General features: G+C 46.7%; 1 pseudogene across 1 annotated transcript; it reads left to right on the forward strand.

Annotated features, from left to right (window-relative positions):
* The first annotated feature begins 4,602 nt into the window (after positions 1–4,602).
* Positions 4,603–10,541, forward strand: LOC149851645 (acidic leucine-rich nuclear phosphoprotein 32 family member E-like; annotated as a pseudogene). Its single transcript, XR_016439615.1, has 7 exons — positions 4,603–4,698; positions 5,454–5,650; positions 6,536–6,645; positions 7,458–7,580; positions 8,143–8,308; positions 8,736–8,878; positions 10,297–10,541. The product of XR_016439615.1 is annotated as an acidic leucine-rich nuclear phosphoprotein 32 family member E-like (transcript).
* Positions 10,542–10,547: the final 6 nt, after the last annotated feature.

Raw genomic sequence — 10,547 nt, forward strand, 5'->3', positions numbered from 1 at the left:
GATCATGCGAGTAGCCCTCCCCTGGACCCTCTCCATGCTGTCCACATCCCTCCTGAAGTGCGGCGCCCCGAACTGGACGCAGGACTCCAGCTGCGGCCTGACCAGTGCCACATAGAGGGGGAGACCTGCTCACCTCCTTGGACCGACAAGGTTGGCCTTCCTGACTGCATCCCCACACTGCCGGTCCACGTTCGTCTTGGAGTCAATGGTGACTCCCAGATCCTTTTCTGCCTCTGCGCAGACGAGAAGGGAGTTCCCCAGCCTGTAGGTATGGTGCTGGTTCTTCCTCCCCAGGTGCAGCACCTTGCACTTGTCGGTGTTGAGTCCCATCCTGTTTTCATCCGCCCACCCCTGTCACCTGTCTAGGTCCGATTGCAGCCTATTGCTTCCTTCTAGCGTGCCCACCTCCCCCCACACCTTCGTGTCATCAGCAAATTTGAACAGGTGCTTTTTACCCCCTCGTCCAAGTCACATGAAGATGTTGAACACTGCGGGCTGAGGACCGAGCCCTGGGGGACCCCACTGCCCACATCCTTCCAGGTCAAAAACGACCCGTCCACCACCGCTCTCCGGGTGCGGCCCTCCAGCCTGTTGGCGACCCATTTGACTGTGTGGATGTCGACACTGCAGTCCCCCAGTTTCTTAATGAGAACAGGGTGAAAGACAGTGTCAAAGGCCTTCCGAAATCCAGGAAGACGATGTCCACTGCTACTCCTGCGTCTAATGATCTGGTGATCTGATCATAGCAGGCCACCAGGTTGGTCTGACAGGACCTGCCACTGATGAACCCGTGTTGGTTGCCCCTAAGCAGGAAATCCCCCGCTGGCCCTTTGTGGACATGTGCCAGGATAATTCTCCCAAAAAGCTTGCCCACGATCGAGGTAAGACTGCCTGGCCTATAGTTTCCCGGGTCCTCCTTCCTCCTTTTTTTGAAGATGGAAACCACGTTGGCCCTCTTTCAGTCCTCCGGCACCACACCAGAGCACCACGAGTGCTCGTACAGCCGCACCGGGGGTCCCGCAATGACCTCAGCTAATTCCCTCAGCACTCAGGGGTGGAGATCGCCAGCACTCAGGGGTGAACATGTCCAGTCCCTCCAGCACTTCCCTGACTAGGTCTGCCCTGACCCTGGGCCTGGGACCCGTGGGGTGACAGGTCTGTGCTGCATTGGCCTCCCCTGCTCCCTGGATTCCTGTCCCCCAGCCTCCCCGCATACGCCACCACGTGCCTCCTCTGGGCCCACGGGCTGGATTTTCTCTTCGCTGCCATGTTCCTTTTTCATTTACAACAGACTCCCATGGATATGGAGGGGATGGCAGAGGAGTGCTGGCCACCCTGGAGCGGGGAAGTGGGGGACAGGGAGGGGAGGGTGAGGTGCGGGGCTGTCCTGGGGAGCTGGTGGGCTCTGGCGCATGCTACGGGGTGTTGCAAGTGGTGCTGTTTGCAGGGAGGGGAGTCCTTCCTTCTCTGGTGCTGGTGGGGATGAATTCAGTCCAGGACCCATTTCCGACCAGCTCCTTTTTGTGCCATCAGGAGCATTAGCCCCTGCCAGGAAATGGAGGCAGGGTCCCATGAGGACAGGGGGACCCAGACCAACCTGCCCCTCGCTGTGGAAGCCAGCACCCAGGCAGAGGGCCCTGGGCATGAACACGCTGGCACCCAGACCAGGGCCCTCTGCCCGGCTGAAGTGGGGTGCGAGACTGAACCCCTGCCCGTCAGAGGCAAGCACGCAAACGAAGGCTCGCCTGTGTCGAAATCAATGAGGACACGGGGAACGGTATGGTGCTTTTTGTACTGTTTGAGGATTTTGTACTTTTTGAGGTTTTTGTACTGTTAGAGGATTCTTCTAAAGCAGAAAGTAGAGAAGAGCGACCGAGAAGGAGGCCGAGGCAACTACCTCCTGCAGCGGGCCGACAGGATGAGTCTGAAGCAGGAAGATGAGATCAAGGATATGGAGAAGGTGGGCCACGGGCGCAGGCTCTCCGGCTCCTCTCTCCCCTGCCGCACCGTTGCCCTCAGTGCCTGTCTCTGCTCCAAATGGCTTTAAAAAAAAATCAGACTTTATCGAGGGTCAGAAAAAAAGATGACTAGACAAGAGGAACCAGGAATACAAACAGTAAGATGGTAGTCGAAACACCTTGATGCTACCATTAATTCCAGGGGCCTGTTTTCATGGTGCCAGAGTAGAAATCAGCTTTCAAAAGGGAAATGAATGAGGTGTATGGGCAGGGGGGCGTATCTTGGCAAACAAAAGGTGGGAATCAAGGAAGAAATAGGGAGTGGGGGGAAAGCTGACTTGACTGGCAGGATGGAGAGATTTGGAGAAATGGAGAAAGGACACACCATGGTCCATGGGACACCCTTGTCTTTTATCACCTCCATTCTCAAGTCATGATCACCCTTGCTGGGTGATGAAACTCCACCACAGGGTCATCTGCTGCCATGACCTCTCACTTGGACTTCAGGTGGAACATGCTGGTTTCTCTTTGTCTGTGCGCACCCCCTTTCCATAGATAACCAAAGCTTAACAACCCTCCATTCACCCTGCACTCATCCCAAAAGGAGGTGTTAAAACAACAGAGAATGTTGTCAGTGGGCATGTCTACACAAGCATTAATGCACTGTAGTTATTGTGCATTACGTTTAAAGGTGACCAGAGAGACTAGCTTTGAATTGTTTTGTGGTTTCCAAGTCCCAGAGTTGTTCAGGTTTTGCCCTGTTAGCTGTCACTTATCAGCTAGTTATCTTTTAAGCTATTACAAATTACACACACACACACACACCCTCCAGTGTCTTCCCCAGCACTAAAATTAGGCTGCTCTGCAATTTGCTTCATCTTCCTTTTCCCCTTCTCTAAACTACTGCATTTGTCCTCTTCCAGCTCTGAGACCTCACCTCACCTCTCAAACATAACAAGTCAATGAGCCTGCAATTAATTCAGCTAATATTTTGAGTGCTCCAAGATGAATCTCATCAGGTCCTGCTGCTTTGAAAATGCCAAGCTTACTCAAATAATCCCCAAATTGTTCTTTTCCTCCTCTGGGCTCACAGCAGTTCTCCCCTTTCTTGATACTGATTGTGCTTATCATGGGATAGGAGACATTTTCTGGGGAAATTTGAAGAGAAAAAGGTATTTCAACTTTTTCTTCATCTGTCTAAGGATAGACTCCAGCAACTCGCTTGCTCCTTGCCATAGCTTCCCCAAAGAAACAGCATTGCTAAATTAGCAACACTGCATTTCTTTGAAAAACAAACCATTTGCTTTAAGCCTGAGCTCTAGTGACGTTGATTCCCAACGTAACACTTGGGAAAAGACCCATTATATTTCCAGTCAAAATTATCGCTTGCAGCTCTATGTCTAAGAAATCCCTCTCTGCCATGAGACCAAAAGACCTCAAGACAAAACAAGAAGCTTAACACCTTGCCAGATGCATTTGCAAGCACAATCTAAGTGAACAAGGACTTTATTATGCCCCAGCCCTGTTTTCAATCAGTGTTTCAGAGCACCGCTACCTGATAACGCAAAGCTACATATAACCTAGGCACCATCCTGCCCTCTCCCTTCTCTAAACCTGGTGGTTTCAATCCTCGCTCAGAGCACCCGTCATTAGGCTCAATGCCCCCCATGGAAGATGCCAGCTCTTCATTTTCACTCATTTTTTGACTGAAAACTATGAAAAGTAGTTTTTCCATTGCAAAGAGCTCACAAAAAATCAATCACCATGGACAGATCAGAGCATTTTTAATGCTAAATCCACATTTGAAATCTCTAGTTTTTTCTTGCGAACCTGCTTTGCCATGGCCCCTGACTGAGAATCAGGCTCTAGACCCGTTTATCAGACCATGGCAAAGCCTACTGCCGCCTCTGGACCATCACAGAAAGTGAAATCTCTGCTCAGTGACCCCTGACCATACTATTCTCTCTTTCCTTAGCAGCTTCACATTGCTTCACCACTACACCCGATGCGAGCTCGCAGTCCTCGTCTTCTTCACAGCATTTATCATTTCGGTTCTCTGATCATACCAGTTTCTTGCACTAAATCAATAACGCCCATCTCCGTTGCCCTTTCCCCCGAAACCCAAGAGACAGCGAGGCCAGACGTTTGGCAGGAGCTAACAGCTCTTGAAGTTTGGCCCTTCAAAAGCAGCAGCCCAGGGTCTCACGCACCCTAATCGAAGTAGAAAAGCCTTGAGTTTGGCAATCAGGACGCCAAGCCACCAGGTCCCAACACAGCCCCTCCTCTTTCAAGCCCCTTGCAGCAGTTTAACGGAACACACTTGTTATTTTAGACCCCTCATTCTGCTCATCTCTAGCTTCACACCTAACATCTAGGCAAATCCCCTCGGGTTTTTTTTTTCCTTGTCCCTGTCACAGTTCATTAATCTGCTTTTCAGCCGCCAGGGCCCAGCCCCTACGCACAACGCCGCGCCCGGCCGCGTGGCGCGCAAAGGCACCCAACCGCCGCCAACTGTCGCATTTAAAAGCTCGGAGCCCCGACGGGCGCTCGGCGGCGCCAATCGGCTGCCGCCGCGCCCCGCGCCGTTCCTCCAGTGGGAAGCGGGCGGCGGCGAGAGGAAGCGCTCGCCCCTTCCTTGGCCCCGCCCCACCGCCCGCGGGGGGCGTGGCCTGGGCGAGGGGGCGTGTGCAATCATTCATTGCGCTGATCATGTATTATTACTGTTATTATTATTGCAACGGTAAGATGTTTCGGACTGGCTGAAGGCTTTTTCTGCCCCCTCTGTGCTTTTAGAAGAGTGGGGGAGGGCTCGAAACCCCTCCGCTGGCATGGGCTCGTTGCGATCGCTGTTGCGGGCGTCTGTTCTCATTATTGGGCTGATTTGGGGGAAATTAGGAACTTGCTTTTCTTTTCCGCCTGCCCCTTCTTCCTTCCATGAACTCCAAATCTGGGTCGCCCACCGCGATGCGCCGCCATAAGTTTCTGGGTTGCGTTTGGGGGTGAGTTTTGGGGGGGGGGTGTTAAAGGATCCTTTTAAAAAAAGAAATAAATCAATCGACAGCTGCTTTTCTTTGGGGTGGGGAGAAGCCTGAAGTCCCGTCCCCCCCGCTCGCCCATCCCTCCCGCATCGGCATTGCTGGCAGGATGGGTCTTCATTTATTTGTAACTTCTCGCTGGTGGAGGTTGTCAACAGGTCGTAGTGGCACCAAATCCATCTTAAAAAAAACCCACACCGTCTGGGTAGATCTGACTTTGATTTCCTCCAGCTGGGGATCGGAGAGGATCAGAAACCCTCTTTTTGTCAAAATTGGCCTGTGTCTTGGCTGACGTTTGGGGCTGTTTATTCTGGATTGGATCTATTATTACTTATTGTGATATGATGGTGATGATCATTGTCATCTTTCTCCTTCCCCACCTCCGCCCTCCCCGAGTTTTTTCAGCTCTGCCCAGAGAGCACATGATGGGGTAATGGCACCCTCCTCTCCTCCCTTGCAGCCACACAGCTTATAACCGCCCTTCCTAATGGCTAGAGGCAGATAAGGCGATTGCTGCTGGGTCCTGCTCAGTCATCAGAGACAAGATCGGCTCCTGGCCGGTCCCTCCACCCACCGAGAGCAGTCAGGTTTGCGGTTGGGAGGTCATGAACAACGCAGGAGGGCTCTTCTCCCTGCCCGCCATGCAGCTACAGTCAGGTAGCTCCTTCCCTCGGCAAACTTGGCGCTGGGATTGGTGCTCCAGTGTTGCAGAAAATGCCGTTCCCTGCCGCTCCGGCGTGACTTCGAAACAAAAATCCCGTGCAAGCCAGTGACGGCGAAACTTTATGGGGAGGTTCTTTTTTTTCAATCCTCTTCCTTTGACGTCAAGTCCAGAAACGCAGCGCAAGGGGGCCAACGGCATCTTGAAAGTATTTTTCTTAACTTTTTAATCCGGAGCCATTTTAGTTCTGGCCAGGCTCAAGGCACTCGTGCTTACAAAAACAAATCGAGATGCACAGAATTAAGATGCAATGTCTGAAGAGGTTTTGTCTATTGTTAAATGTACTTTTTTTCCACCCCTCCACAGGTGGCTGTAGACAGGTGGTTATCTGATGCATAGTTTTTTCCCCCGCTGTGTAGGGAAAGATTGTGGCTGCACTTTGCTTTTTAGGAGAGGGTTGTGGTTTTAGTTAGTCTCCTGTAGTAATTTCATTGACTGCAGTGCCAGCTGCATGGAGAGCAGGCTGATCAACTTGCAGCCTCCACTTCCCTGCTGTTAAACTCGGCCAACAAATGATTTGTTGCTCCAGCAGATGTTTTTGCATTTAGGTCAGCGAGGACGCTATCAACTGGCGTGTCTTGCTCTCCCCAAGAATAAAGTCTACATAGATTGATATTGCAAAGTGCTTTTACTCCACCCCAGCCTGAGAGACTGATTGCGCAAAGATTGCCCGCATAAAAACTATTACTCAGATAAACAGTGTATTTTTTTGACAAGTTGACTGTGTCGGATAATTTTTTTAAAGCCGCTAAACTGTGGCTGGAGTTACCCCCAAAAATGGTTTCAGTCTTTCCCTGAAAGAGTCTTTCCCTTCTCTTCAGGGCAAAACCTGAACAACTTTGGGACCTTTAAAGAGCTGGAGTTTCTCAGCATGGCCAACGTAGAGCTGACATCCCTGGCCAAGCTCCCCACCTTGAGTAAGCTCCGAAAGGTATGTATCTGCAGACAAAAACCCAGCGGTTCTCTCTTGCCGAAGTCGTATACCTTGAAACACACCAACAGTTAAACTACTTGCGTATTTCCATAATCACATTCACTTTCGCATCTCATTGAAATATTTTACTAAACATTGCTAACTAAAGAATTAGGTCTTTAAGACCCTAAATGTAAGTAATGATGGTTTCAAACATTAATGAGCCAAAGTACTGAAAAAGCATCATTTGAAAACTGTGTTAATGATGGCCATCCCATTCTGTTGTAAAGAAAGGGGGTCGGGGGCAATCGCATCAGGTGAAGTGCTGGAAACACTGAAATCATTGTTCGTTACGTGTAAGGAACCAGCTTCAACCTACTCTGTTGACCTAAAGCCTGTACAAAGATCCAGTGCTATGTTTTGCATCCCCACGTGAAAAATAAAGCCTGGAAACATTTTAAGTTTGCACGATGCTAAACATGTTAACTGAGCAGCTGGAATCGGTGGGATCACTTGCCAACTTACAGTCTGATGTGCTTAAGTGTCTGTAGACACCCAAGTATGAAACTAGTTAATGATTTACCACTACCAAGTACAGGTGTGAAGAGCTTCTGAAATAAATGTTAGGCTCTAAAGAGACATACATGTGATCAACATGGCTTGCTATATTTTTAACCAGACTTCATTTTATACAAGTAGTCTGAGGTTTTACGGGCTCTACAGGAAGTCAACAGTCTTGTGATGCATGTGTTCTTTCAATAAAATACAGGCTCTTGGTTGGTTTGAGTGCTGTCAAAATCATCTAATTATCCAACTTTTGTGTGCTGTAGCTGGAATTGAGCGACAACGTCATTTCGAGAGGCCTAGAGGTCCTGGCAGAAAGATGTCCAAGTCTCACATGTCTAAATCTAAGTGGCAACAAAATCAAAGATCTCAGCACTGTGGAAGCCCTTGTAAGTACAAAGTAAGATTCTTAGAAGATTGCAATGTGTTAAAGAAGTCAGAATCTTTCTAGCATTTGAAAAGATGATAATTTTGTAACTGAATGCAAATGTAATGTTTGTAAGTGCCTGACGATAGAAGGTCACTGCAAGTAGAAGGGATAAGTACAACTAACACGGTTTAAATAGGAAATCAATAAAACACAAAAAGATAATAAACACGATGGCTTAACTGTGACATTCAACAGAACTGAACAGTATCCAAAGAGCAAAACTCTCACTATTTCCCCAGCCTTAGGTAGCTTTTTGTTGCCAGTTCTGGCAACATTTGAATCTTCTTCTTTTTTTTAAATTTCTGTATCCCACTTAGGCCAGTATTGATTACTCCTATTGCAATAAATGCATCATCCTATGGTTCATTAGAGAGAGACTTGTAAAGACTCTGTAGTAATCAATTTTGTCAGCCATGGGTACACACAGTAAAATCAATGACATTTAGGAGGCAACAGTACAGTATTTGGAGGTACCAAGTAGTTATTTCATCTTGGTGAGTAATTTTTTAATTCATTTTCAGCAAAATCTCAAAAACTTGAAGAGCCTGGACTTGTTCAACTGTGACGTCACAAACCCGGAGGATTACAGGGAAAGTGTTTTTGAGCTGCTTCAGCAGATCACCTAACTGGATGGGTTTGATCAGGAAAACAATGAGGCCCCTGACTCAGAAGACGGGCATGATGAAGGTAAGTTCTCTAAACATGCAGTCGTTAGTTATGCCATTCAGTCGTTATCTAAATATAAAATTGGAAGTAGAGTGACAGTGCAACTGCTGGAGTACAGATCGGCTACGTTTTTGAAGTGTAGGCCAGTATCAAATACTGCTTCTATTGAGTAATGAGGGCAGAGGGAGTGCACTTGCAAACAGTGTAGTCATGGGTGCTGTGCAGTTAAAGGAGAATTGCACTTAGGAAAATGTGAGTACAAATCTTTTTACTGAGACATAACTATATAAAAGCAGTCATTTTATTGCTGATACCAAAAGCTTTTTGTACCCATCATTTTCATATTTGATTCTGTGGCTCATTCGGTTTTTAGAAGCTTATTTAAGATGAGTTTACAAACAAGCCTTTGAGGTTTAAGTAAAGCTGTAAGAAATTACCTGCCTTTCAGAAGGGGATGAGGAGGATGAAGAAGAAGAAGATGGTCCACCAGGAGAGTACGAAGAAGATGAAGATGATGCAGGTTCAGATTTGGGGGAGGGTGAAGAGGAGGAAGAAGTTGGTCTTTCATACCTGATGAAGGAGGAGATCCAGGTAGGACTTTCCCTTTTCTGCTGTAAGACTTAGGATTTTCTTGACACTGTCTGGCTATAAATGTGTAATAATTTAAATTTGTGTAAGCAGAATCATGTAAATCCACTATCCTATGTGAGCAATAGGCTACTTTAGAGAGACCTTTTACTATCAAAGAAGTGCATTGCAGTAGGAGAGCCACTGCTCTTTGGTATTCTGCATTGTCTTGCTCAATGAAATGCTTCAAGATTCATTCCTGCACTGGTTTGAAGAGTTAGTGTTGTTCTCTACCAGGTCACCAGATCAGATTTTGAGGAGAAAAACCACCCTCCAAAGCTAAAACCAAATCTCATTTGAGGATCTGACTAAGAACTTGGCAGTAATTCTTTTAGAAAAGGAATGAATGCTTGATTGGTGGGGGTGGCAATATTGTTAGAAACCTGAGTATACTTAGTGGCTTCTGTGTACGGCGGCTGCCAGGAGGTGAAGAACTGTAGCATGGGCTAAAGAAATTGGGGAACTAAAGTACTCCTAATGTTACCACAACAAAGCTTGGTAACAGAGGAAGGACTCCTTTCATTTGTTGTCGATGGGGAGTAGGCTGTAGCCAACAGTAAGCACGCAGTTCAGAAAGTCCTGTCTTAGCCATTTCAGTATATTTTGGAAAGTGAAAATGAGGACTGGAATCAGCATAATTATACACCAGCTAAACCTGAACTTGAATAAATTCAGCAGAAGCACATCCTAAATTTGCATGTTGGTTAAAGATGAAATTCCAGAAGGAATTGCTAAGTGTCTTTTAAACTTTTACCAGATGTTGTAAAGCATTTCATTTGGCAGATAATATATTTGCAAAGATAGTACCTATATGCAAAAACTGAGTTTGTCCTCAGTTCCTGCTATTGCAGTTATACTACCAGAGATCTCGGTGTATGTGTGTAACATTTCTCGGATTTCCTGTAGCCAAGTGGCCTAAATTTGTCCACTTACCCCATTTTATAAAGCAGCTTTTGTTTTGTTTAGCACCAAAAGGGCTCTGGACATAAACTCTTTTTTTTCTCCCTTCTTGTTTGACTTCCGTTACCAACAAAAAGGGTTCTTATCAGCTCTTGCTGTTGTAGGCCACTGTATTTTTGTAATACTGTTCTTGAGACATTTTCACAACTAGTTGGCATAATTATTATTGGTAGGTCAGAAGTAACAGCAGAAAAAGACTCCAAATACAGGACCAGCCTTGGTTTTATACATCTTTGCTAACCGTATAAGTGTAATATAGTAAATTGGGACTCTGGTCTGTACAAATGTTTAGTAATAAAAACAGAAATGAAACATGATTTTTAAACCTCAAAGTGCTGTTTTAGTCTTCTGCAAAGCGCATGTAATTAAACATAAGCATACTGTAGTTTTTTAAAAATCTCTTAATTTTCTGTATCTTGAAGGATGAAGACAATGACGACGATTACGTCGAAGAAGGTGGCGATGAGGAGGAAGAAGGTAGGTTCTGCAAAGCATGAAAGCTGTTTGTTTGGGTTTTTAAACACATTTGTCCATTCTTTTGGCACCTGTAAATTAGCAAGTCTTATCTCACTGCCATTGTCAGCTTTTGGCACATCTGTTCAGCTCATCTGTTTAACACCACGTAACCCTTGGATGAAGTGGACAAAAAACATCTTTTAAGTTTAAAGGTGTA

This window comes from Crocodylus siamensis, unplaced genomic scaffold (assembly GCF_052110815.1).
Source record: "Crocodylus siamensis isolate JL-2025a unplaced genomic scaffold, ASM5211081v1 HiC_scaffold_608, whole genome shotgun sequence".
NCBI classification, from domain to species: Eukaryota; Metazoa; Chordata; order Crocodylia; family Crocodylidae; genus Crocodylus; species Crocodylus siamensis.